Source organism: Phyllobates terribilis, unplaced genomic scaffold (genome assembly GCF_046119375.1).
Source record: "Phyllobates terribilis strain yellow unplaced genomic scaffold, ASM4611937v1 Scaffold_138__1_contigs__length_4804227, whole genome shotgun sequence".
Lineage (NCBI taxonomy): Eukaryota > Metazoa > Chordata > Amphibia > Anura > Dendrobatidae > Phyllobates > Phyllobates terribilis.
The window spans coordinates 390,635-417,349 of NW_027362898.1; the positions used below are offsets into that span (position 1 = coordinate 390,635).

Below are 26,715 nucleotides of genomic sequence, written 5' to 3' on the forward strand. Positions count from 1 at the left end.
ACGCGTGGATTGCAGCAGCAGCAAGCCGAAAAGTGCAGGCATGTGAGGGATCTAGAGGTTGACAGCATGTCTTCTTAACGGGAGTCCAGGTGGCCATCTCCACAAATGGACTTTTCAGAATCCTTGGGTGGCACCGTAGTCGGAAACCAATTCTGGTTATCGCTTCTTGGCATTTTGGCTAAGATCAAGTGTAGTATCTGTTCTTATCAGTTTAATATCTGATACGTCCCCTATCTGGGGACCATATATTAAATGGATTTTTTGAACAGGGAGATGGAAAAAGAGCTTGCTCTGTCCACTCCACGCATTGACCTGGTATTGCAGTATCTCCAGGACCGGTGCACCCCTTCTTTAATGCAGTTTCTAAAATCAGAAAGAATTGAATTCAATGCTTTTTGTTCATTTTGCTTGTTTGTCGGATTTTGGGATGGACTCTTTGGCTTTGCTTTTCTTCTCCTCATTGGATTTTTCATGTTAAAAGTTGCAGAAGCCAGATGACAAGCTCATTTTGGTTCAACTTCAGCAACTGTGCATTGCATTGCCATGTAATGTAATGTAATGCAATGCTATCTATCTAGCTCTCCCTCTATACTTCCTTTTGGATAAACAGACATATTAGGCAAGCATTTTGGAGCTTTCACCTAAATAACTACAGGTGGTGAGATAAGCTGCACAATATAATTGACCTTTCAGTATATTGTTGCACACACACCATCTATTTAGCAAATGCCCTTGTTATCAACAGCAGCCTTTTAAACTCACCTGAGCTAACAGGTATGTGAGCTGGTTACTCTGCTGCGCTTAAAATTTCTTTTTTGGTTTGCTACAATGCCTTTTCTGAAACGTTGTCTCCCTCTGCTGGAACACTGACTTCTTTCATTTAATGCCTGCAGACTATAAAAGAGAAACCAACCCAAAAAGTTTGGTTGATTAGTCTGTGGCATTCTTTTAAACTGTTGCTTATGGCGGTCTCTGTGAGCTTCTCAGTGACATTCAGCCATCCAGGTATCCCGCCTGCAGTAGACGGAATGTGGCAATGGAACGCTGGCTGCGCGTGTCATAATAGGCTCTGAGCCTTTATATACCTGCGCACAGCAGCAGCCACCTTCAGTCTGCTGCTGGACAGCCAGCAGCAGCAGCAGCAGGAGAGGTAATTAATCAGCAACCCTCCTGCTAAGGGTAGACAGCTGCTCGTTCCACCCCCCCCCCCCCGCCTTAATTGGTTCTCCTCCCTTCCAACGGTGTTGAGGCGGGTGGGAACAGCCGGGGGTTGAGGGTACTGTGCTAAAAGAGGTGGAGTTATGCAGATCTAAAACGCGTGGATTGCAGCAGCAGCAAGCCGAAAAGTGCAGGCATGTGAGGGATCTAGAGGTTGACAGCATGTCTTCTTAACGGGAGTCCAGGTGGCCATCTCCACAAATGGACTTTTCAGAATCCTTGGGTGGCACCGTAGTCGGAAACCAATTCTGGTTATCGCTTCTCGGCCTTTTGGCTAAGATCAAGTGTAGTATCTGTTCTTATCAGTTTAATATCTGATACGTCCCCTATCTGGGGACCATATATTGAATGGATTTTTAGAACAGGGAGATGGAAAAAGAGCTTGCTCTGTCCACTCCACGCATTGACCTGGTATTGCAGTATCTCCAGGACCGGTGCACCCCTTCTTTAATGCAGTTTCTAAAATCAGAAAGAATTGAATTCAATGCTTTTTGTTCATTTTGCTTGTTTGTCGGATTTTGGGATGGACTCTTTGGCTTTGCTTTTCTTCTCCTCATTGGATTTTTCATGTTAAAAGTTGCAGAAGCCAGTTGACAAGCTCATTTTGGTTCAACTTCAGCAACTGTGCATTGCATTGCCATGTAATGTAATGTAATGCAATGCTATCTATCTAGCTCTCCCTCTATACTTCCTTTTGGATAAACAGACATATTAGGCAAGCATTTTGGAGCTTTCACCTAAATAACTACAGGTGGTGAGATAAGCTGCACAATATAATTGACCTTTCAGTATATTGTTGCACACACACCATCTATTTAGCAAATGCCCTTGTTATCAACAGCAGCCTTTTAAACTCACCTGAGCTAACAGGTATGTGAGCTGGTTACTCTGCTGCGCTTAAAATTTCTTTTTTGGTTTGCTACAATGCCTTTTCTGAAACGTTGTCTCCCTCTGCTGGAACACTGACTTCTTTCATTTAATGCCTGCAGACTATAAAAGAGAAACCAACCCAAAAAGTTTGGTTGATTAGTCTGTGGCATTCTTTTAAACTGTTGCTTATGGCGGTCTCTGTGAGCTTCTCAGTGACATTCAGCCATCCAGGTATCCCGCCTGCAGTAGACGGAATGTGGCAATGGAACGCTGGCTGCGCGTGTCATAATAGGCTCTGAGCCTTTATATACCTGCGCACAGAAGCAGCCACCTTCAGTCTGCTGCTGGACAGCCAGCAGCAGCAGCAGCAGGAGAGGTAATTAATCAGCAACCCTCCTGCTAAGGGTAGACAGCTGCTCGTTCCACCCCCCCCCCGCCTTAATTGGTTCTCCTCCCTTCCAACGGTGTTGAGGCGGGTGGGAACAGCCGGGGGTTGAGGGTACTGTGCTAAAAGAGGTGGAGTTATGCAGATCTAAAACGCGTGGATTGCAGCAGCAGCAAGCCGAAAAGTGCAGGCATGTGAGGGATCTAGAGGTTGACAGCATGTCTTCTTAACGGGAGTCCAGGTGGCCATCTCCACAAATGGACTTTTCAGAATCCTTGGGTGGCACCGTAGTCGGAAACCAATTCTGGTTATCGCTTCTCGGCCTTTTGGCTAAGATCAAGTGTAGTATCTTTCGAAAAGGCGGTTTTGGATGTTGGCCGCCCTAGTAGATTGATACATTATGCACACTGGGGTTTAGTCGCTTGTTAGTACGCCAGGTGGCTAATATAGTCATCTGGTGGAAAGCATGGCCCCCCAGGATCGACGCCATTGGGCCGGGGAAGATCGAAAGCCCGAAGTGTGAAGTGCCCTAGGAGTGGTGACCCTGGGGTGCCTTAACTCACTGGGATTGGGAACCCCACTTGAGTTTATGGCACATTTGCACAAGCACTTCAAATTTTCTTTCTTTGCACACACCCTTATTCCGGGCCTTCTGGCCTTAGGATGGGGAATTTTTCAATTCCCGGTCGAAGGTCCGGGCAGTATTATACTGTGAAACCTTCACTATTTATTTAATTTTTTTGTCACTGTGTGTCCACTTTTTCACGTGTGTCCACATCCTTACTAGGATTTTGTCGGGATGCGGTTCCCTTACGGGTTCCTCTCTTGGCAGGTCTAGGGGGGGAGTGTGTGGCCATCAGGTTCCGCTCCCCGCTGAACCCCCCTGGCTCTCCTCTTTCGGGAGGAGAGCGTTGTTGGCTCCCCTCTTCTGGGAGGGGAGCACAGTCTTTGGCTCCCAGTGCCTTGCTCGGGTGAGAACTCGGGCAGGTGCTGGGGGTAGGATTGGGTTGCCTCTGGCTCTGGCTGGAGGTGGCTATTTGTCCCTGTTCCTCGCTGTGGCCTTCTGGCTCGGAGGGACGGGGAATGGTTTGGGGGACCCTTCTCCTTTTGGAGAGGGTTTCAAGAAGACCAGCATCCTAGTGCACTTTTTTTGTGGCACTTGTCAATTTTTAAGCGCACTCGGGTTTTGTACACGAATTCGGGCTTTCGATAAAAAGAAAAAAATCTGTTCTTATCAGTTTAATATCTGATACGTCCCCTATCTGGGGACCATATATTAAATGGATTTTTAGAACAGGGAGATGGAAAAAGAGCTTGCTCTGTCCACTCCACGCATTGACCTGGTATTGCAGTATCTCCAGGACCGGTGCACCCCTTCTTTAATGCAGTTTCTAAAATCAGAAAGAATTGAATTCAATGCTTTTTGTTCATTTTGCTTGTTTGTCGGATTTTGGGATGGACTCTTTGGCTTTGCTTTTCTTCTCCTCATTGGATTTTTCATGTTAAAAGTTGCAGAAGCCAGATGACAAGCTCATTTTGGTTCAACTTCAGCAACTGTGCATTGCATTGCCATGTAATGTAATGTAATGCAATGCTATCTATCTAGCTCTCCCTCTATACTTCCTTTTGGATAAACAGACATATTAGGCAAGCATTTTGGAGCTTTCACCTAAATAACTACAGGTGGTGAGATAAGCTGCACAATATAATTGACCTTTCAGTATATTGTTGCACACACACCATCTATTTAGCAAATGCCCTTGTTATCAACAGCAGCCTTTTAAACTCACCTGAGCTAACAGGTATGTGAGCTGGTTACTCTGCTGCGCTTAAAATTTCTTTTTTGGTTTGCTACAATGCCTTTTCTGAAACGTTGTCTCCCTCTGCTGGAACTCTGACTTCTTTCATTTAATGCCTGCAGACTATAAAAGAGAAACCAACCCAAAAAGTTTGGTTGATTAGTCTGTGGCATTCTTTTAAACTGTTGCTTATGGCGGTCTCTGTGAGCTTCTCAGTGACATTCAGCCATCCAGGTATCCCGCCTGCAGTAGACGGAATGTGGCAATGGAACGCTAACTGCGCGTGTCATAATAGGCTCTGAGCCTTTATATACCTGCGCACAGCAGCAGCCACCTTCAGTCTGCTGCTGGACAGCCAGCAGCAGCAGCAGCAGGAGAGGTAATTAATCAGCAACCCTCCTGCTAAGGGTAGACAGCTGCTCGTTCCACCCCCCCCCCCCGCCTTAATTGGTTCTCCTCCCTTCCAACGGTGTTGAGGCGGGTGGGAACAGCCGGGGGTTGAGGGTACTGTGCTAAAAGAGGTGGAGTTATGCAGATCTAAAACGCGTGGATTGCAGCAGCAGCAAGCCGAAAAGTGCAGGCATGTGAGGGATCTAGAGGTTGACAGCATGTCTTCTTAATGGGAGTCCAGGTGGCCATCTCCACAAATGGACTTTTCAGAATCCTTGGGTGGCACCGTAGTCGGAAACCAATTCTGGTTATCGCTTCTCGGCCTTTTGGCTAAGATCAAGTGTAGTATCTGTTCTTATCAGTTTAATATCTGATACGTCCCCTATCTGGGGACCATATATTAAATGGATTTTTAGAACAGGGAGATGGAAAAAGAGCTTGCTCTGTCCACTCCACGCATTGACCTGGTATTGCAGTATCTCCAGGACCGGTGCACCCCTTCTTTAATGCAGTTTCTAAAATCAGAAAGAATTGAATTCAATGCTTTTTGTTCATTTTGCTTGTTTGTCGGATTTTGGGATGGACTCTTTGGCTTTGCTTTTCTTCTCCTCATTGGATTTTTCATGTTAAAAGTTGCAGAAGCCAGATGACAAGCTCATTTTGGTTCAACTTCAGCAACTGTGCATTGCATTGCCATGTAATGTAATGTAATGCAATGCTATCTATCTAGCTCTCCCTCTATACTTCCTTTTAGATAAACAGACATATTAGGCAAGCATTTTGGAGCTTTCACCTAAATAACTACAGGTGGTGAGATAAGCTGCACAATATAATTGACCTTTCAGTATATTGTTGCACACACACCATCTATTTAGCAAATGCCCTTGTTATCAACAGCAGCCTTTTAAACTCACCTGAGCTAACAGGTATGTGAGCTGGTTACTCTGCTGCGCTTAAAATTTCTTTTTTGGTTTGCTACAATGCCTTTTCTGAAACGTTGTCTCCCTCTGCTGCAACACTGACTTCTTTCATTTAATGCCTGCAGACTATAAAAGAGAAACCAACCCAAACAGTTTGGTTGATTAGTCTGTGGCATTCTTTTAAACTGTTGCTTATGGCGGTCTCTGTGAGCTTCTCATTGACATTCAGCCATCCAGGTATCCCGCCTGCAGTAGACGGAATGTGGCAATGGAACGCTGGCTGCGCGTGTCATAATAGGCTCTGAGCCTTTATATACCTGCGCACAGCAGCAGCCACCTTCAGTCTGCTGTTGGACAGCCAGCAGCAGCAGCAGCAGGAGAGGTAATTAATCAGCAACCCTCCTGCTAAGGGTAGACAGCTGCTCGTTCCACCCCCCCCCCCGCCTTAATTGGTTCTCCTCCCTTCCAACGGTGTTGAGGCGGGTGGGAACAGCCAGGGGTTGAGGGTACTGTGCTAAAAGAGGTGGAGTTATGCAGATCTAAAACGCGTGGATTGCAGCAGCAGCAAGCCGAAAAGTGCAGGCATGTGAGGGATCTAGAGGTTGACAGCATGTCTTCTTAACGGGAGTCCAGGTGGCCATCTCCACAAATGGACTTTTCAGAATCCTTGGGTGGCACCGTAGTCGGAAACCAATTCTGGTTATCGCTTCTCGGCCTTTTGGCTAAGATCAAGTGTAGTATCTGTTCTTATCAGTTTAATATCTGATACGTCCCCTATCTGGGGACCATATATTAAATGGATTTTTAGAACAGGGAGATGGAAAAAGAGCTTGCTCTGTCCACTCCACGCATTGACCTGGTATTGCAGTATCTCCAGGACCGGTGCACCCCTTCTTTAATGCAGTTTCTAAAATCAGAAAGAATTGAATTCAATGCTTTTTGTTCATTTTGCTTGTTTGTCGGATTTTGGGATGGACTCTTTGGCTTTGCTTTTCTTCTCCTCATTGGATTTTTCATGTTAAAAGTTGCAGAAGCCAGATGACAAGCTCATTTTGGTTCAACTTCAGCAACTGTGCATTGCATTGCCATGTAATGTAATGTAATGCAATGCTATCTATCTAGCTCTCCCTCTATACTTCCTTTTGGATAAACAGACATATTAGGCAAGCATTTTGGAGCTTTCACCTAAATAACTACAGGTGGTGAGATAAGCTGCACAATATAATTGACCTTTCAGTATATTGTTGCACACACACCATCTATTTAGCAAATGCCCTTGTTATCAACAGCAGCCTTTTAAACTCACCTGAGCTAACAGGTATGTGAGCTGGTTACTCTGCTGCGCTTAAAATTTATTTTTTGGTTTGCTACAATGCCTTTTCTGAAACGTTGTCTCCCTCTGCTGGAACACTGACTTCTTTCATTTAATGCCTGCAGACTATAAAAGAGAAACCAACCCAAAAAGTTTGGTTGATTAGTCTGTGGCATTCTTTTAAACTGTTGCTTATGGCGGTCTCTGTGAGCTTCTCAGTGACATTCAGCCATCCAGGTATCCCGCCTGCAGTAGACGGAATGTGGCAATGGAACGCTGGCTGCGCGTGTCATAATAGGCTCTGAGCCTTTATATACCTGCGCACAGCAGCAGCCACCTTCAGTCTGCTGCTGGACAGCCAGCAGCAGCAGCAGCAGGAGAGGTAATTAATCAGCAACCCTCCTGCTAAGGGTAGACAGCTGCTCGTTCCACCCCCCCCCCCGCCTTAATTGGTTCTCCTCCCTTCCAACGGTGTTGAGGCGGGTGGGAACAGCCGGGGGTTGAGGGTACTGTGCTAAAAGAGGTGGAGTTATGCAGATCTAAAACGCGTGGATTGCAGCAGCAGCAAGCCGAAAAGTGCAGGCATGTGAGGGATCTAGAGGTTGACAGCATGTCTTCTTAACGGGAGTCCAGGTGGCCATCTCCACAAATGGACTTTTCAGAATCCTTGGGTGGCACCGTAGTCGGAAACCAATTCTGGTTATCGCTTCTCGGCCTTTTGGCTAAGATCAAGTGTAGTATCTGTTCTTATCAGTTTAATATCTGATACGTCCCCTATCTGGGGACCATATATTAAATGGATTTTTAGAACAGGGAGATGGAAAAAGAGCTTGCTCTGTCCACTCCACGCATTGACCTGGTATTGCAGTATCTCCAGGACCGGTGCACCCCTTCTTTAATGCAGTTTCTAAAATCAGAAAGAATTGAATTCAATGCTTTTTGTTCATTTTGCTTGTTTGTCGGATTTTGGGATGGACTCTTTGGCTTTGCTTTTCTTCTCCTCATTGGATTTTTCATGTTAAAAGTTGCAGAAGCCAGATGACAAGCTCATTTTGGTTCAACTTCAGCAACTGTGCATTGCATTGCCATGTAATGTAATGTAATGCAATGCTATCTATCTAGCTCTCCCTCTATACTTCCTTTTGGATAAACAGACATATTAGGCAAGCATTTTGGAGCTTTCACCTAAATAACTACAGGTGGTGAGATAAGCTGCACAATATAATTGACCTTTCAGTATATTGTTGCACACACACCATCTATTTAGCAAATGCCCTTGTTATCAACAGCAGCCTTTTAAACTCACCTGAGCTAACAGGTATGTGAGCTGGTTACTCTGCTGCGCTTAAAATTTCTTTTTTGGTTTGCTACAATGCCTTTTCTGAAACGTTGTCTCCCTCTGCTGGAACACTGACTTCTTTCATTTAATGCCTGCAGACTATAAAAGAGAAACCAACCCAAAAAGTTTGGTTGATTAGTTTGTGGCATTCTTTTAAACTGTTGCTTATGGCGGTCTCTGTGAGCTTCTCAGTGACATTCAGCCATCCAGGTATCCCGCCTGCAGTAGACGGAATGTGGCAATGGAACGCTGGCTGCGCGTGTCATAATAGGCTCTGAGCCTTTATATACCTGCGCACAGCAGCAGCCACCTTCAGTCTGCTGCTGGACAGCCAGCAGCAGCAGCAGCAGGAGAGGTAATTAATCAGCAACCCTCCTGCTAAGGGTAGACAGCTGCTCGTTCCACCCCCCCCCCCGCCTTAATTGGTTCTCCTCCCTTCCAACGGTGTTGAGGCGGGTGGGAACAGCCGGGGGTTGAGGGTACTGTGCTAAAAGAGGTGGAGTTATGCAGATCTAAAACGCGTGGATTGCAGCAGCAGCAAGCCGAAAAGTGCAGGCATGTGAGGGATCTAGAGGTTGACAGCATGTCTTCTTAACGGGAGTTCAGGTGGCCATCTCCACAAATGGACTTTTCAGAATCCTTGGGTGGCACCGTAGTCGGAAACCAATTCTGGTTATCGCTTCTCGGCCTTTTGGCTAAGATCAAGTGTAGTATCTGTTCTTATCAGTTTAATATCTGATACGTCCCCTATCTGGGGACCATATATTAAATGGATTTTTAGAACAGGGAGATGGAAAAAGAGCTTGCTCTGTCCACTCCACGCATTGACCTGGTATTGCAGTATCTCCAGGACCGGTGCACCCCTTCTTTAATGCAGTTTCTAAAATCAGAAAGAATTGAATTCAATGCTTTTTGTTCATTTTGCTTGTTTGTCGGATTTTGGGATGGACTCTTTGGCTTTGCTTTTCTTCTCCTCATTGGATTTTTCATGTTAAAAGTTGCAGAAGCCAGATGACAAGCTCATTTTGGTTCAACTTCAGCAACTGTGCATTGCATTGCCATGTAATGTAATGTAATGCAATGCTATCTATCTAGCTCTCCCTCTATACTTCCTTTTGGATAAACAGACATATTAGGCAAGCATTTTGGAGCTTTCACCTAAATAACTACAGGTGGTGAGATAAGCTGCACAATATAATTGACCTTTCAGTATATTGTTGCACACACACCATTTATTTAGCAAATGCCCTTGTTATCAACAGCAGCCTTTTAAACTCACCTGAGCTAACAGGTATGTGAGCTGGTTACTCTGCTGCGCTTAAAATTTCTTTTTTGGTTTGCTACAATGCCTTTTCTGAAACGTTGTCTCCCTCTGCTGGAACACTGACTTCTTTCATTTAATGCCTGCAGACTATAAAAGAGAAACCAACCCAAAAAGTTTGGTTGATTAGTCTGTGGCATTCTTTTAAACTGTTGCTTATGGCGGTCTCTGTGAGCTTCTCAGTGACATTCAGCCATCCAGGTATCCCGCCTGCAGTAGACGGAATGTGGCAATGGAACGCTGGCTGCGCGTGTCATAATAGGCTCTGAGCCTTTATATACCTGCGCACAGCAGCAGCCACCTTCAGTCTGCTGCTGGACAGCCAGCAGCAGCAGCAGCAGGAGAGGTAATTAATCAGCAACCCTCCTGCTAAGGGTAGACAGCTGCTCGTTCCACCCCCCCCCGCCTTAATTGGTTCTCCTCCCTTCCAACGGTGTTGAGGCGGGTGGGAACAGCCGGGGGTTGAGGGTACTGTGCTAAAAGAGGTGGAGTTATGCAGATCTAAAACGCGTGGATTGCAGCAGCAGCAAGCCGAAAAGTGCAGGTATGAGAGGGATCTAGAGGTTGACAGCATGTCTTCTTAACGGGAGTCCAGGTGGCCATCTCCACAAATGGACTTTTCAGAATCCTTGGGTGGCACCGTAGTCGGAAACCAATTCTGGTTATCGCTTCTCGGCCTTTTGGCTAAGATCAACTGTAGTATCTGTTCTTATCAGTTTAATATCTGATACGTCCCCTATCTGGGGACCATATATTAAATGGATTTTTAGAACAGGGAGATGGAAAAAGAGCTTGCTCTGTCCACTCCACGCATTGACCTGGTATTGCAGTATCTCCAGGACCGGTGCACCCCTTCTTTAATGCAGTTTCTAAAATCAGAAAGAATTGAATTCAATGCTTTTTGTTCATTTTGCTTGTTTGTCGGATTTTGGGATGGACTCTTTGGCTTTGCTTTTCTTCTCCTCATTGGATTTTTCATGTTAAAAGTTGCAGAAGCCAGATGACAAGCTCATTTTGGTTCAACTTCAGCAACTGTGCATTGCATTGCCATGTAATGTAATGTAATGCAATGCTATCTATCTAGCTCTCCCTCTATACTTCCTTTTGGATAAACAGACATATTAGGCAAGCATTTTGGAGCTTTCACCTAAATAACTACAGGTGGTGAGATAAGCTGCACAATATAATTGACCTTTCAGTATATTGTTGCACACACACCATCTATTTAGCAAATGCCCTTGTTATCAACAGCAGCCTTTTAAACTCACCTGAGCTAACAGGTATGTGAGCTGGTTACTCTGCTGCGCTTAAAATTTCTTTTTTGGTTTGCTACAATGCCTTTTCTGAAACGTTGTCTCCCTCTGCTGGAACACTGACTTCTTTCATTTAATGCCTGCAGACTATAAAAGAGAAACCAACCCAAAAAGTTTGGTTGATTAGTCTGTGGCATTCTTTTAAACTGTTGCTTATGGCGGTCTCTGTGAGCTTCTCAGTGACATTCAGCCATCCAGGTATCCCGCCTGCAGTAGACGGAATGTGGCAATGGAACGCTGGCTGCGCGTGTCATAATAGGCTCTGAGCCTTTATATACCTGCGCACAGCAGCAGCCACCTTCAGTCTGCTGCTGGACAGCCAGCAGCAGCAGCAGGAGAGGTAATTAATCAGCAACCCTCCTGCTAAGGGTAGACAGCTGCTCGTTCCACCCCCCCCCCCCGCCTTAATTGGTTCTCCTCCCTTCCAACGGTGTTGAGGCGGGTGGGAACAGCCGGGGGTTGAGGGTACTGTGCTAAAAGAGGTGGAGTTATGCAGATCTAAAACGCGTGGATTGCAGCAGCAGCAAGCCGAAAAGTGCAGGCATGTGAGGGATCTAGAGGTTGACAGCATGTCTTCTTAACGGGAGTCCAGGTGGCCATCTCCACAAATGGACTTTTCAGAATCCTTGGGTGGCACCATAGTCGGAAACCAATTCTGGTTATCGCTTCTCGGCCTTTTGGCTAAGATCAAGTGTAGTATCTGTTCTTATCAGTTTAATATCTGATACGTCCCCTATCTGGGGACCATATATTAAATGGATTTTTAGAACAGGGAGATGGAAAAAGAGCTTGCTCTGTCCACTCCACGCATTGACCTGGTATTGCAGTATCTCCAGGACCGGTGCACCCCTTCTTTAATGCAGTTTCTAAAATCAGAAAGAATTGAATTCAATGCTTTTTGTTCATTTTGCTTGTTTGTCGGATTTTGGGATGGACTCTTTGGCTTTGCTTTTCTTCTCCTCATTGGATTTTTCATGTTAAAAGTTGCAGAAGCCAGATGACAAGCTCATTTTGGTTCAACTTCAGCAACTGTGCATTGCATTGCCATGTAATGTAATGTAATGCAATGCTATCTATCTAGCTCTCCCTCTATACTTCCTTTTGGATAAACAGACATATTAGGCAAGCATTTTGGAGCTTTCACCTAAATAACTACAGGTGGTGAGATAAGCTGCACAATATAATTGACCTTTCAGTATATTGTTGCACACACACCATCTATTTAGCAAATGCCCTTGTTATCAACAGCAGCCTTTTAAACTCACCTGAGCTAACAGGTATGTGAGCTGGTTACTCTGCTGCGCTTAAAATTTCTTTTTTGGTTTGCTACAATGCCTTTTCTGAAACGTTGTCTCCCTCTGCTGGAACACTGACTTCTTTCATTTAATGCCTGCAGACTATAAAAGAGAAACCAACCCAAAAAGTTTGGTTGATTAGTCTGTGGCATTCTTTTAAACTGTTGCTTATGGCGGTCTCTGTGAGCTTCTCAGTGACATTCAGCCATCCAGGTATCCCGCCTGCAGTAGACGGAATGTGGCAATGGAACGCTGGCTGCGCGTGTCATAATAGGCTCTGAGCCTTTATATACCTGCGCACAGCAGCAGCCACCTTCAGTCTGCTGCTGGACAGCCAGCAGCAGCAGCAGCAGGAGAGGTAATTAATCAGCAACCCTCCTGCTAAGGGTAGACAGCTGCTCGTTCCACCCCCCCCCCCGCCTTAATTGGTTCTCCTCCCTTCCAACGGTGTTGAGGCGGGTGGGAACAGCCGGGGGTTGAGGGTACTGTGCTAAAAGAGGTGGAGTTATGCAGATCTAAAACGCGTGGATTGCAGCAGCAGCAAGCCGAAAAGTGCAGGCATGTGAGGGATCTAGAGGTTGACAGCATGTCTTCTTAACGGGAGTCCAGGTGGCCATCTCCACAAATGGACTTTTCAGAATCCTTGGGTGGCACCGTAGTCGGAAACCAATTCTGGTTATCGCTTCTCGGCCTTTTGGCTAAGATCAAGTGTAGTATCTGTTCTTATCAGTTTAATATCTGATACGTCCCCTATCTGGGGACCATATATTAAATGGATTTTTAGAACAGGGAGATGGAAAAAGAGCTTGCTCTGTCCACTCCACGCATTGACCTGGTATTGCAGTATCTCCAGGACCGGTGCACCCCTTCTTTAATGCAGTTTCTAAAATCAGAAAGAATTGAATTCAATGCTTTTTGTTCATTTTGCTTGTTTGTCGGATTTTGGGATGGACTCTTTGGCTTTGCTTTTCTTCTCCTCATTGGATTTTTCATGTTAAAAGTTGCAGAAGCCAGATGACAAGCTCATTTTGGTTCAACTTCAGCAACTGTGCATTGCATTGCCATGTAATGTAATGTAATGCAATGCTATCTATCTAGCTCTCCCTCTATACTTCCTTTTGGATAAACAGACATATTAGGCAAGCATTTTGGAGCTTTCACCTAAATAACTACAGGTGGTGAGATAAGCTGCACAATACAATTGACCTTTCAGTATATTGTTGCACACACACCATCTATTTAGCAAATGCCCTTGTTATCAACAGCAGCCTTTTAAACTCACCTGAGCTAACAGGTATGTGAGCTGGTTACTCTGCTGCGCTTAAAATTTCTTTTTTGGTTTGCTACAATGCCTTTTCTGAAACGTTGTCTCCCTCTGCTGGAACACTGACTTCTTTCATTTAATGCCTGCAGACTATAAAAGAGAAACCAACCCAAAAAGTTTGGTTGATTAGTCTGTGGCATTCTTTTAAACTGTTGCTTATGGCGGTCTCTGTGAGCTTCTCAGTGACATTCAGCCATCCAGGTATCCCGCCTGCAGTAGACGGAATGTGGCAATGGAACGCTGGCTGCGCGTGTCATAATAGGCTCTGAGCCTTTATATACCTGCGCACAGCAGCAGCCACCTTCAGTCTGCTGCTGGACAGCTAGCAGCAGCAGCAGCAGGAGAGGTAATTAATCAGCAACCCTCCTGCTAAGGGTAGACAGCTGCTCGTTCCACCCCCCCCCCCCGCCTTAATTGGTTCTCCTCCCTTCCAACGGTGTTGAGGCGGGTGGGAACAGCCGGGGGTTGAGGGTACTGTGCTAAAAGAGGTGGAGTTATGCAGATCTAAAACGCGTGGATTGCAGCAGCAGCAAGCCGAAAAGTGCAGGCATGTGAGGGATCTAGAGGTTGACAGCATGTCTTCTTAACGGGAGTCCAGGTGGCCATCTCCACAAATGGACTTTTCAGAATCCTTGGGTGGCACCGTAGTCGGAAACCAATTCTGGTTATCGCTTCTCGGCCTTTTGGCTAAGATCAAGTGTAGTATCTGTTCTTATCAGTTTAATATCTGATTAGAGATGAGCGGTGTTCGACTAGAACTGTTCGCCAATCTCAAATTCGAGCTGTTTTGGGCGGTGTTCGAGTTGTTCCACGAACCCGAACGATTTGCAAAAAATTCGGCTGTTCGAGGTTATGTTCGATAACTGTTCGTGCACCAAAAGCGTGTCCTGCATGTCTGGCGCTATTTAGAGCACCAATCATGCAGGGATTGTCTGCCACTCACTGTAATGCCGCAGCCATGGTGGTTGTGGCATTACAGTGATTGCCCAAATCGATGGGAACAGTGCCAACAGTGAAACATGAAAAGCCGGCAATTCATCAGCGGCATACACCGGTACCCGACAATTTAGAACCGAAAGAATAGAGCTTCACACATAGATTAGATAGATATAAACATGTCAGTCACATATATATGAAGTACAGTGACAGTGTTGCTTACTGTACTTGTCATTTAGCGTAAAGGATTTATCAAAAAAAATAATAGTGTTTTCATGCACCGTCTCTTTAAAAAAGCCGGCCGGCAATTCAGCAGCGGTACCCGACAATTTAGAATAGAAAGAATAGAGAATCACACATAGATTAGATAGATAGAAACATGTCAGCCACATATATATGAAGTACAGTGACAGTGTTGCTTACTGTACTTGTCATTTAGCGTAAAGGATTTATCAAAAAAAATAATAGTGTTTTCATGCACCGTCTCTTTAAAAAAGCCGGCGGGCAATTCAGCAGCGGTACCCGACAATTTATAACAGACAGAATAGAGCTTCACACATAGATTAGATAGATAGAAACATGTCAGTCACATATATATGAAGTACAGTGATAGTGTTGGTTACTGTACTTGTCATTTAGTATTAAAATAAAGGATTTATTATTAAGAAAATAGGCGTGGGGTTCCCCTTAATTTTAGGCTCTAGCGGAGGTTAAGCAGACGGCTGGGGCAGATGTTTGAAGCCTGGGAAGGGGGTAATACCCACGGAGCTTCCCAGGCTACTAATATCAGCCCCCAGCTGAATACATAGCCTTTACTAGCTATTAAAATGGGGGACCCCCCAAAAAAAATGACGTGGGGTCCCCCCTAATTTAATAGCTAGCAAAGGCTAGGCAGACAGCTGGGGGCTGATATTAATAGCCCAGGAAGGGAGCCATGAATATTGGCCCCCTCCCAGGCTAGAAACACCAGCCGTCAGCCGCCCCAGAAATGGCGCAATCATAGGATGCGCCAATTCTGGCACTTAGCCTCGCTCTTCCACGCTGCCCTGGTGCGGTGGCAGGGGGTAATAGGGTTGGGGTTGATGTCAGCTTATAATGCCAGCTGACATCAAGCCCAGGTTAGTAATGGAGAGGCGTCTATAAGACACCCCCATTACTAACCCCATAGTCAAAGTTAAAAAAAACACAAACACCCAGAATAAAGTCCTTTAATTGAAATAAAGACACAATCCTTTATTGTTCTAAATTAAACCATACTTACCGTCACGCCCATTCCAGCTGAAGCCAACGATCTCCTGCAATAAAAGAAAAATAATAAAGCAACCTCATCCTTACCTTTCCATGGTTCCCACGACAGCTTCAGCTCTGCTACATCGAGATGACAGGCTGGACCGCAGCAGAACGCTGCCATCCAGCCTGTCATCCCGCAGACACTGAGAAGCGCAGGCTTGCTTGCGCTGCTCAGCGTCTCTCTGTGACGACATCCAGATGAGCCGAGTTCATGTCCAATGAACTCGGCTCACCTCATGCACGTCACTGACAGCGTGGGAAAATTCTCACGCTGAAGCGGTGAGTGCAGGAAAATTTTCCCACGCTGTCAGTGACGTGCATAAGGTGAGCTCATGTCCAATGAACTCAGCTCACCTCCTGCACGTCACTGACAGCGTGGGAGAATTCTCCTGCACTCAGCGCTTCAGTGTGAGGATTCTCCCACGCTGAAGCGCTGAGTGCAGGAGAATTTTCCCACGCTGTCAGTGACGTGCATGAGGTGAGCCGAGTTCATTGGACATTAACTCGGCTCATCTGGATGCCCTCACAGAGAGACACTGTGGAGCGCAAGCAAGCCTGCGCTTCTCAGTGTCTGCGGGATGACAGGCTGGATGGCAGCGTTCTGCTGCGGTCCAGCCTGTCATCTCGATGTAGCAGAGCTGAAGCTGTCATGGGAACCATGGAATGGTAAGGATGATGTTGCTTTATTATTTTTCTTTTATTTCAGGAGATCGTTGGCTTCAGCTGGAATGGGTGTGATGGTAAGTATGGTTTAATTTAGAACAATAAAGAATTGTGTTTTTATTTCAATTAAAGGACTTTTTTCTGGGTGTTGTGTTTTTTTTAAATACTTTACTAGAAATTCATGGTGGTCATGTCTAATATTGGCGTGACCCCATGAATTTCGGGCTTAGGGCCAGCTGATAATGCCAAGCTGGCCCTAACCCCTTTATTACCCAGTGAGCCACCGCATCAGGGCCCTGGATGAGTTGGGTACAGCGCCAGAAGATGGCGCTTCTATGAACGCGCCATTTTCCGGGATGGCTGCGGACTGCAATTTGCAGCGGGGGTGGCCCAGAAAGCTTGGGCCTCCCTGCGCTGCGGATTCCAGCCCCCAGCTGCCTAGTTGTACCTGGCTGGACACAAAAACAGGGCGAAGCCCCACGTCAATTTTCTTTAAATTATTTCATGAAATAATTAAGAAAAAAAGGGCTTCCCTATATTGTTGTGTCCGGCCAGGTACAAATAGGCAGCTGGTGGTTGGGGGCAGCCCGTTCCTGCCTGCTGTACCTGGCTGGACACAAATATAGTGCGAAGCCCCACGTCAATTTTTTTTAAATTATTTCATGAATTTCCTGAAATAATTTAAAAAAATTTAAGTGGGGCTTCGCACTATATTTGTGTCCAGCCAGGTACAGCAGGCAGGAACGGGCTGCCCCCATCCACCAGCTGCCTATTTGTACCTGGCCGGACACAACAATATAGGGAAGCCCTTTTTTTCTTAATTATTTCATGAATTTCATGAAATAATTAAAAAAAAAAGTACGTGGGGCTTCGCCCTATTTTTGTGTCCAGCCAGGTGCAACTAGGCAGCTGGGGGCTGGAATCTGCAGCGCAGGGAGGCCCAAGCTTTCTGGGCCCCCCCCCCGCTACAAATTGCAGTCCGCAGCCACCCCGGAAAATGGCGCTTTCATAGAAGCGCCATCTTCTGGCGCTGTGCCCAACTCATCCAGGGCCCTGGTGCGGTGGCTCACTGGGTAATAAAGGGGTTAGGGCCAGCTTGGTATTATCAGCTGGCCCCAAGCCCAAAATTCATGGGGTCACGCCAGTATTAGACATGACCGCCATGAATTTCTAGTAAAGTATTTAAAAAAAACACAACACCCAGAATAAAGTCCTTTAATTGAAATAAAGACACAATTCTTTATTGTTCTAAATTAAACCATACTTACCATCACACCCATTCCAGCTGAAGCCAACGATCTCCTGCAATAAAAGAAAAATAATAAAGCAACCTCATCCTTACCTTTCCATGGTTCCCACGACAGCTTCAGCTCTGCTACATCGAGATGACTGGCTGGACCGCAGCAGAACGCTGCCATCCAGTCTGTCATCCCGCAGACACTGAGAAGCGCAGGCATGCTTGCGCTCCTCACTGTCTCGCTGTGACGGCATCCAGATGAGCCGAGGTCATGTCCAATGAACTCGGCTCACCTCATGCACGTCACTGACAGCGTGGGAAAATTCTCACGCTGAAGTGCTGAGTGCAGGAGAATTCTCCCACGCTGTCAGTGATGTGCATGAGGTGAGCTCATGTCCAATGAACTCAGCTCACCTCCTGCACGTCACTGACAGCGTGGGAAAATTCTCCTGCAATCAGCGCTTCAGCGTGAGAATTTTCCCACGCTGTCAGTGACGTGCATGAGGTGAGCCGAGTTCATTGGACATGAACTCGGCTCTTCTGGATGTCGTCACAGAGAGACGCTGAGCAGCGCAAGCAAGCCTGCGCTTCTCAGTGTCTGCGGGATGACAGGCTGGATGGCAGCGTTCTGCTGCGGTCCAGCCTGTCATCTCGATGTAGCAGAGCTGAAGCTGTCGTGGGAACCATGGAAACGTAAGGATGAGGTTGCTTTATTATTTTTCTTTTATTGCAGGAGATCGTTGGCTTCAGCTGGAATGGGCGTGATGGTAAGTATGGTTTAATTTAGAACAATAAAGGATTGTGTCTTTATTTCAATTAAAGGACTTTATTCTGGGTGTTTGTGTTTTTTTTAACTTTGACTATGGGGTTAGTAATGGCGGTGTCTTATAGACGCCTCTACATTACTAACCTGGGCTAGATGTCAGCTGGCATTATAAGCTGACATCAACCCCAACCCTATTACCCCCTGCCACTGCACCAGGGCAGCGTGGAAGAGCGAGGCTAAGTGCCAGAATTGGCGCATCCTATGAATGCGCCATTTCTGGGGCGGCTGACGGCTGGTGTTTCTAGCCTGGGAGGGGGCCAATATTCATGGCTCCCTTCCTGGGCTATTAATATCAGCCCCCAGCTGTCTGCCTAGCCTTTGCTAGCTATTAAATTAGGGGGGACCCCACGTCATTTTTTTTGGGGGGTCCCCCATTTTAATAGCTAGTAAAGGCTATGTATTCAGCTGGGGGCTGATATTAGTAGCCTGGGAAGCTCCGTGGGTATTACCCCCTTCCCAGGCTTCAAACATCTGCCCCAGCCGTCTGCTTAACCTCCGCTAGAGCCTAAAATTAAGGGGAACCCCACGCCAATTTTTTTAATAATAAATCCTTTATTTTAATACTAAATGACAAGTACAGTAACCAACACTATCACTGTACTTCATATATATGTGACTGACATGTTTCTATCTATCTAATCTATGTGTGAAGCTCTATTCTGTCTGTTATAAATTGTCGGGTACCGCTGCTGAATTGCCGGCCGGCTTTTTTAAAGAGACAGTGCATGAAAACACTATTATTTTTTTAAATAAATCCTTTACACTAAATGACAAGTACAGTAAGCAACACTATCACTGTACTTATTATATATGTGACTGACATGTTTCTATCTATCTAATCTATGTGTGAAGCTCTATTCTTTCTGTTCTAAATTGTCGGGTACAGATGCTGAATTGCCGGACGGCTTTTTTAAAGAGACGGTGCATGAAAACACTAATATTTTTTTTAATAAATCCTTTACACTAAATGACAAGTGCAGTAACCAACACTGTCACTGTGCTTCTTATATGTGTGACTGACATGTTTCTATCTATCTAATCTATGTGTGATGCTCTATTCCTTCTTGTCTAAATTGTCGGGTACCGGTGTATGCCGCTGCTGAATTTGCCGGCCGGCTTTTTTAAAGAGAGTGTCTTCTGAGCAGTTTGTCAGCTTTTGGACACCTTTGCAGGTGTTTTCTATGTGTTTCTATGTGTTTTTGTTTGCCTGCCATTGGTTTTAACGGTGTTCGACGGTGTTCTAAGGTGTTCGACGAACAGTTCGACGAACAGTTCCTCGAACATCCCGGTGTTCGACGAACCGAACCGAACCCGAACACTACGGGGGTGGCTCAACACTATATCTGATACGTCCCCTATCTGGGGACCATATATTAAATGGATTTTTAGAACAGGGAGATGGAAAAAGAGCTTGCTCTGTCCACTCCACGCATTGACCTGGTATTGCAGTATCTCCAGGACCGGTGCACCCCTTCTTTAATGCAGTTTCTAAAATCAGAAAGAATTGAATTCAATGCTTTTTGTTCATTTTGCTTGTTTGTCGGATTTTGGGATGGACTCTTTGGCTTTGCTTTTCTTCTCCTCATTGGATTTTTCATGTTAAAAGTTGCAGAAGCCAGATGACAAGCTCATTTTGGTTCAACTTCAGCAACTGTGCATTGCATTGCCATGTAATGTAATGTAATGCAATGCTATCTATCTAGCTCTCCCTCTATACTTCCTTTTGGATAAACAGACATATTAGGCAAGCATTTTGGAGCTTTCACCTAAATAACTACAGGTGGTGAGATAAGCTGCACAATATAATTGACCTTTCAGTATATTGTTGCACACACACCATCTATTTAGCAAATGCCCTTGTTATCAACAGCAGCCTTTTAAACTCACCTGAGCTAACAGGTATGTGAGCTGGTTACTCTGCTGCGCTTAAAATTTCTTTTTTGGTTTGCTACAATGCCTTTTCTGAAACGTTGTCTCCCTCTGCTGGAACACTGACTTCTTTCATTTAATGCCTGCAGACTATAAAAGAGAAACCAACCCAAAAAGTTTGGTTGATTAGTCTGTGGCATTCTTTTAAACTGTTGCTTATGGCGGTCTCTGTGAGCTTCTCAGTGACATTCAGCCATCCAGGTATCCCGCCTGCAGTAGACGGAATGTGGCAATGGAACGCTGGCTGCGCGTGTCATAATAGGCTCTGAGCCTTTATATACCTGCGCACAGCAGCAGCCACCTTCAGTCTGCTGCTGGACAGCCAGCAGCAGCAGCAGCAGGAGAGGTAATTAATCAGCAACCCTCCTGCTAAGGGTAGACAGCTGCTCGTTCCACCCCCCCCCCGCCTTAATTGGTTCTCCTCCCTTCCAACGGTGTTGAGGCGGGTGGGAACAGCCGGGGGTTGAGGGTACTGTGCTAAAAGAGGTGGAGTTATGCAGATCTAAAACGCGTGGATTGCAGCAGCAGCAAGCCGAAAAGTGCAGGCATGTGAGGGATCTAGAGGTTGACAGCATGTCTTCTTAACGGGAGTCCAGGTGGCCATCTCCACAAATGGACTTTTCAGAATCCTTGGGTGGCACCGTAGTCGGAAACCAATTCTGGTTATCGCTTCTCGGCCTTTTGGCTAAGATCAAGTGTAGTATCTGTTCTTATCAGTTTAATATCTGATACGTCCCCTATCTGGGGACCATATATTAAATGGATTTTTAGAACAGGGAGATGGAAAAAGAGCTTGCTCTGTCCACTCCACGCATTGACCTGGTATTGCAGTATCTCCAGGACCGGTGCACCCCTTCTTTAATGCAGTTTCTAAAATCAGAAAGAATTGAATTCAATGCTTTTTGTTCATTTTGCTTGTTTGTCGGATTTTGGGATGGACTCTTTGGCTTTGCTTTTCTTCTCCTCATTGGATTTTTCATGTTAAAAGTTGCAGAAGCCAGATGACAAGCTCATTTTGGTTCAACTTCAGCAACTGTGCATTGCATTGCCATGTAATGTAATGTAATGCAATGCTATCTATCTAGCTCTCCCTCTATACTTCCTTTTGGATAAACAGACATATTAGGCAAGCATTTTGGAGCTTTCACCTAAATAACTACAGGTGGTGAGATAAGCTGCACAATATAATTGACCTTTCAGTATATTGTTGCACACACACCATCTATTTAGCAAATGCCCTTGTTATCAACAGCAGCCTTTTAAACTCACCTGAGCTAACAGGTATGTGAGCTGGTTACTCTGCTGCGCTTAAAATTTCTTTTTTGGTTTGCTACAATGCCTTTTCTGAAACGTTGTCTCCCTCTGCTGGAACACTGACTTCTTTCATTTAATGCCTGCAGACTATAAAAGAGAAACCAACCCAAACAGTTTGGTTGATTAGTCTGTGGCATTCTTTTAAACTGTTGCTTATGGCGGTCTCTGTGAGCTTCTCAGTGACATTCAGCCATCCAGGTATCCCGCCTGCAGTAGACGGAATGTGGCAATGGAACGCTGGCTGCGCGTGTCATAATAGGCTCTGAGCCTTTATATACCTGCGCACAGCAGCAGCCACCTTCAGTCTGCTGCTGGACAGCCAGCAGCAGCAGCAGCGGGAGAGGTAATTAATCAGCAACCCTCCTGCTAAGGGTAGACAGCTGCTCGTTCCACCCCCCCCCCGCCTTAATTGGTTCTCCTCCCTTCCAACGGTGTTGAGGCGGGTGGGAACAGCCGGGGGTTGAGGGTACTGTGCTAAAAGAGGTGGAGTTATGCAGATCTAAAACGCGTGGATTGCAGCAGCAGCAAGCCGAAAAGTGCAGGCATGTGAGGGATCTAGAGGTTGACAGCATGTCTTCTTAACGGGAGTCCAGGTGGCCATCTCCACAAATGGACTTTTCAGAATCCTTGGGTGGCACCGTAGTCGGAAACCAATTCTGGTTATCGCTTCTCGGCCTTTTGGCTAAGATCAAGTGTAGTATCTGTTCTTATCAGTTTAATATCTGATACGTCCCCTATCTGGGGACCATATATTAAATGGATTTTTAGAACAGGGAGATGGAAAAAGAGCTTGCTCTGTCCACTCCACGCATTGACCTGGTATTGCAGTATCTCCAGGACCGGTGCACCCCTTCTTTAATGCAGTTTCTAAAATCAGAAAGAATTGAATTCAATGCTTTTTGTTCATTTTGCTTGTTTGTCGGATTTTGGGATGGACTCTTTGGCTTTGCTTTTCTTCTCCTCATTGGATTTTTCATGTTAAAAGTTGCAGAAGCCAGATGACAAGCTCATTTTGGTTCAACTTCAGCAACTGTGCATTGCATTGCCATGTAATGTAATGTAATGCAATGCTATCTATCTAGCTCTCCCTCTATACTTCCTTTTGGATAAACAGACATATTAGGCAAGCATTTTGGAGCTTTCACCTAAATAACTACAGGTGGTGAGATAAGCTGCACAATATAATTGACCTTTCAGTATATTGTTGCACACACACCATCTATTTAGCAAATGCCCTTGTTATCAACAGCAGCCTTTTAAACTCACCTGAGCTAACAGGTATGTGAGCTGGTTACTCTGCTGCGCTTAAAATTTCTTTTTTGGTTTGCTACAATGCCTTTTCTGAAACGTTGTCTCCCTCTGCTGGAACACTGACTTCTTTCATTTAATGCCTGCAGACTATAAAAGAGAAACCAACCCAAAAAGTTTGGTTGATTAGTCTGTGGCATTCTTTTAAACTGTTGCTTATGGCGGTCTCTGTGAGCTTCTCAGTGACATTCAGCCATCCAGGTATCCCGCCTGCAGTAGACGGAATGTGGCAATGGAACGCTGGCTGCGCGTGTCATAATAGGCTCTGAGCCTTTATATACCTGCGCACAGCAGCAGCCACCTTCAGTCTGCTGCTGGACAGCCAGCAGCAGCAGCAGCAGGAGAGGTAATTAATCAGCAACCCTCCTGCTAAGGGTAGACAGCTGCTCGTTCCACCCCCCCCCCCGCCTTAATTGGTTCTCCTCCCTTCCAACGGTGTTGAGGCGGGTGGGAACAGCCGGGGGTTGAGGGTACTGTGCTAAAAGAGGTGGAGTTATGCAGATCTAAAATGCGTGGATTGCAGCAGCAGCAAGCCGAAAAGTGCAGGCATGTGAGATCTAGAGGTTGACAGCATGTCTTCTTAACGGGAGTCCAGGTGGCCATCTCCACAAATGGACTTTTCAGAATCCTTGGGTGGCACCGTAGTCGGAAACCAATTCTGGTAATCGCTTCTCGGCCTTTTGGCTAAGATCAAGTGTAGTATCTGTTCTTATCAGTTTAATATCTGATACGTCCCCTATCTGGGGACCATATATTAAATGGATTTTTAGAACAGGGAGATGGAAAAAGAGCTTGCTCTGTCCACTCCACGCATTGACCTGGTATTGCAGTATCTCCAGGACCGGTGCACCCCTTCTTTAATGCAGTTTCTAAAATCAGAAAGAATTGAATTCAATGCTTTTTGTTCATTTTGCTTGTTTGTCGGATTTTGGGATGGACTCTTTTGCTTTGCTTTTCTTCTCCTCATTGGATTTTTCATGTTAAAAGTTGCAGAAGCCAGATGACAAGCTCATTTTGGTTCAACTTCAGCAACTGTGCATTGCATTGCCATGTAATGTAATGTAATGCAATGCTATCTATCTAGCTCTCCCTCTATACTTCCTTTTGGATAAACAGACATATTAGGCAAGCATTTTGGAGCTTTCACCTAAATAACTACAGGTGGTGAGATAAGCTGCACAATATAATTGACCTTTCAGTATATTGTTGCACACACACCATCTATTTAGCAAATGCCCTTGTTATCAACAGCAGCCTTTTAAACTCACCTGAGCTAACAGGTATGTGAGCTGGTTACTCTGCTGCGCTTAAAATTTCTTTTTTGGTTTGCTACAATGCCTTTTCTGAAACGTTGTCTCCCTCTGCTGGAACACTGACTTCTTTCATTTAATGCCTGCAGACTATAAAAGAGCAACCAACCCAAAAAGTTTGGTTGATTAGTCTGTGGCATTCTTTTAAACTGTTGCTTATGGCGGTCTCTGTGAGCTTCTCAGTGACATTCAGCCATCCAGGTATCCCGCCTGCAGTAGACGGAATGTGGCAATGGAACGCTGGCTGCGCGTGTCATAATAGGCTCTGAGCCTTTATATACCTGCGCACAGCAGCAGCCACCTTCAGTCTGCTGCTGGACAGCCAGCAGCAGCAGCAGCAGGAGAGGTAATTAATCAGCAACCCTCCTGCTAAGGGTAGACAGCTGCTCGTTCCACCCCCCCCCCCCGCCTTAATTGGTTCTCCTCCCTTCCAACAGTGTTGAGGCGGGTGGGAACAGCCGGGGGTTGAGGGTACTGTGCTAAAAGAGGTGGAGTTATGCAGATCTAAAACGCGTGGATTGCAGCAGCAGCAAGCCGAAAAGTGCAGGCATGTGAGGGATCTAGAGGTTGACAGCATGTCTTCTTAACGGGAGTCCAGGTGGCCATCTCCACAAATGGACTTTTCAGAATCCTTGGGTGGCACCGTAGTCGGAAACCAATTCTGGTTATCGCTTCTCGGCCTTTTGGCTAAGATCAAGTGTAGTATCTGTTCTTATCAGTTTAATATCTGATACGTCCCCTATCTGGGGACCATATATTAAATGGATTTTTAGAACAGGGAGATGGAAAAAGAGCTTGCTCTGTCCACTCCACGCATTGACCTGGTATTGCAGTATCTCCAGGACCGGTGCACCCCTTCTTTAATGCAGTTTCTAAAATCAGAAAGAATTGAATTCAATGCTTTTTGTTCATTTTGCTTGTTTGTCGGATTTTGGGATGGACTCTTTGGCTTTGCTTTTCTTCTCCTCATTGGATTTTTCATGTTAAAAGTTGCAGAAGCCAGATGACAAGCTCATTTTGGTTCAACTTCAGCAACTGTGCATTGCATTGCCATGTAATGTAATGTAATGCAATGCTATCTATCTAGCTCTCCCTCTATACTTCCTTTTGGATAAACAGACATATTAGGCAAGCATTTTGGAGCTTTCACCTAAATAACTACAGGTGGTGAGATAAGCTGCACAATATAATTGACCTTTCAGTATATTGTTGCACACACACCATCTATTTAGCAAATGCCCTTGTTATCAACAGCAGCCTTTTAAACTCACCTGAGCTAACAGGTATGTGAGCTGGTTACTCTGCTGCGCTTAAAATTTCTTTTTTGGTTTGCTACAATGCCTTTTCTGAAACATTGTCTCCCTCTGCTGGAACACTGACTTCTTTCATTTAATGCCTGCAGACTATAAAAGAGAAACCAACCCAAAAAGTTTGGTTGATTAGTCTGTGGCATTCTTTTAAACTGTTGCTTATGGCGGTCTCTGTGAGCTTCTCAGTGACATTCAGCCATCCAGGTATCCCGCCTGCAGTAGACGGAATGTGGCAATGGAACGCTGGCTGCGCGTGTCATAATAGGCTCTGAGCCTTTATATACCTGCGCACAGCAGCAGCCACCTTCAGTCTGCTGCTGGACAGCCAGCAGCAGCAGGAGAGGTAATTAATCAGCAACCCTCCTGCTAAGGGTAGACAGCTGCTCGTTCCACCCCCCCCCCCCCCGCCTTAATTGGTTCTCCTCCCTTCCAACGGTGTTGAGGCGGGTGGGAACAGCCGGGGGTTGAGGGTACTGTGCTAAAAGAGGTGGAGTTATGCAGATCTAAAACGCGTGGATTGCAGCAGCAGCAAGCCGAAAAGTGCAGGCATGTGAGGGATCTAGAGGTTGACAGCATGTCTTCTTAACGGGAGTCCAGGTGGCCATCTCCACAAATGGACTTTTCAGAATCCTTGGGTGGCACCGTAGTCGGAAACCAATTCTGGTTATCGCTTCTCGGCCTTTTGGCTAAGATCAAGTGTAGTATCTGTTCTTATCAGTTTAATATCTGATACGTCCCCTATCTGGGGACCATATATTAAATGGATTTTTACAACAGGGAGATGGAAAAAGAGCTTGCTCTGTCCACTCCACGCATTGACCTGGTATTGCAGTATCTCCAGGACCGGTGCACCCCTTCTTTAATGCAGTTTCTAAAATCAGAAAGAATTGAATTCAATGCTTTTTGTTCATTTTGCTTGTTTGTCGGATTTTGGGATGGACTCTTTGGCTTTGCTTTTCTTCTCCTCATTGGATTTTTCATGTTAAAAGTTGCAGAAGCCAGATGACAAGCTCATTTTGGTTCAACTTCAGCAACTGTGCATTGCATTGCCATGTAATGTAATGTAATGCAATGCTATCTATCTAGCTCTCCCTCTATACTTCCTT

The 26,715-nt window shown here is 45.6% G+C and overlaps 16 non-coding genes and 2 pseudogenes across 16 annotated transcripts; all 18 read left to right on the top strand.

The window, feature by feature from the left end:
* Nucleotides 1-158: 158 nt before the first annotated feature.
* LOC141205408 (U2 spliceosomal RNA) lies at nucleotides 159-349 on the top strand. Its single transcript, XR_012276174.1, has one exon. It is a non-coding gene; the product is annotated as a U2 spliceosomal RNA (small nuclear RNA).
* A 1,123-nt stretch (nucleotides 350-1,472) lies between these two features.
* On the top strand, nucleotides 1,473-1,663 carry LOC141205377 (U2 spliceosomal RNA). Its single transcript, XR_012276144.1, has one exon. It is a non-coding gene; the product is annotated as a U2 spliceosomal RNA (small nuclear RNA).
* A 1,120-nt stretch (nucleotides 1,664-2,783) lies between these two features.
* On the top strand, nucleotides 2,784-2,924 carry LOC141205520 (U2 spliceosomal RNA; annotated as a pseudogene).
* A 741-nt stretch (nucleotides 2,925-3,665) lies between these two features.
* On the top strand, nucleotides 3,666-3,850 carry LOC141205453 (U2 spliceosomal RNA). Its single transcript, XR_012276218.1, has one exon. It is a non-coding gene; the product is annotated as a U2 spliceosomal RNA (small nuclear RNA).
* A 1,122-nt stretch (nucleotides 3,851-4,972) lies between these two features.
* Nucleotides 4,973-5,163, top strand: LOC141205151 (U2 spliceosomal RNA). Its single transcript, XR_012275925.1, has one exon. It is a non-coding gene; the product is annotated as a U2 spliceosomal RNA (small nuclear RNA).
* A 1,121-nt stretch (nucleotides 5,164-6,284) lies between these two features.
* LOC141205152 (U2 spliceosomal RNA) lies at nucleotides 6,285-6,475 on the top strand. The gene has a single exon (XR_012275926.1). It is a non-coding gene; the product is annotated as a U2 spliceosomal RNA (small nuclear RNA).
* A 1,121-nt stretch (nucleotides 6,476-7,596) lies between these two features.
* On the top strand, nucleotides 7,597-7,787 carry LOC141205153 (U2 spliceosomal RNA). Its single transcript, XR_012275927.1, has one exon. It is a non-coding gene; the product is annotated as a U2 spliceosomal RNA (small nuclear RNA).
* Nucleotides 7,788-8,908: 1,121 nt separating this feature from the next.
* On the top strand, nucleotides 8,909-9,099 carry LOC141205154 (U2 spliceosomal RNA). Its single transcript, XR_012275928.1, has one exon. It is a non-coding gene; the product is annotated as a U2 spliceosomal RNA (small nuclear RNA).
* A 1,119-nt stretch (nucleotides 9,100-10,218) lies between these two features.
* On the top strand, nucleotides 10,219-10,409 carry LOC141205403 (U2 spliceosomal RNA). Its single transcript, XR_012276170.1, has one exon. It is a non-coding gene; the product is annotated as a U2 spliceosomal RNA (small nuclear RNA).
* A 1,119-nt stretch (nucleotides 10,410-11,528) lies between these two features.
* LOC141205156 (U2 spliceosomal RNA) lies at nucleotides 11,529-11,719 on the top strand. The gene has a single exon (XR_012275930.1). It is a non-coding gene; the product is annotated as a U2 spliceosomal RNA (small nuclear RNA).
* Nucleotides 11,720-12,840: 1,121 nt separating this feature from the next.
* On the top strand, nucleotides 12,841-13,031 carry LOC141205157 (U2 spliceosomal RNA). Its single transcript, XR_012275931.1, has one exon. It is a non-coding gene; the product is annotated as a U2 spliceosomal RNA (small nuclear RNA).
* A 1,122-nt stretch (nucleotides 13,032-14,153) lies between these two features.
* Nucleotides 14,154-14,340, top strand: LOC141205484 (U2 spliceosomal RNA). The gene has a single exon (XR_012276243.1). It is a non-coding gene; the product is annotated as a U2 spliceosomal RNA (small nuclear RNA).
* Nucleotides 14,341-19,807: 5,467 nt separating this feature from the next.
* Nucleotides 19,808-19,905, top strand: LOC141205490 (U2 spliceosomal RNA; annotated as a pseudogene).
* Nucleotides 19,906-21,032: 1,127 nt separating this feature from the next.
* LOC141205158 (U2 spliceosomal RNA) lies at nucleotides 21,033-21,223 on the top strand. Its single transcript, XR_012275932.1, has one exon. It is a non-coding gene; the product is annotated as a U2 spliceosomal RNA (small nuclear RNA).
* A 1,120-nt stretch (nucleotides 21,224-22,343) lies between these two features.
* LOC141205159 (U2 spliceosomal RNA) lies at nucleotides 22,344-22,534 on the top strand. Its single transcript, XR_012275933.1, has one exon. It is a non-coding gene; the product is annotated as a U2 spliceosomal RNA (small nuclear RNA).
* A 1,119-nt stretch (nucleotides 22,535-23,653) lies between these two features.
* On the top strand, nucleotides 23,654-23,844 carry LOC141205160 (U2 spliceosomal RNA). Its single transcript, XR_012275934.1, has one exon. It is a non-coding gene; the product is annotated as a U2 spliceosomal RNA (small nuclear RNA).
* Nucleotides 23,845-24,966: 1,122 nt separating this feature from the next.
* On the top strand, nucleotides 24,967-25,157 carry LOC141205161 (U2 spliceosomal RNA). Its single transcript, XR_012275935.1, has one exon. It is a non-coding gene; the product is annotated as a U2 spliceosomal RNA (small nuclear RNA).
* Nucleotides 25,158-26,275: 1,118 nt separating this feature from the next.
* Nucleotides 26,276-26,466, top strand: LOC141205357 (U2 spliceosomal RNA). The gene has a single exon (XR_012276124.1). It is a non-coding gene; the product is annotated as a U2 spliceosomal RNA (small nuclear RNA).
* The last annotated feature ends 249 nt before the right edge of the window (nucleotides 26,467-26,715 follow it).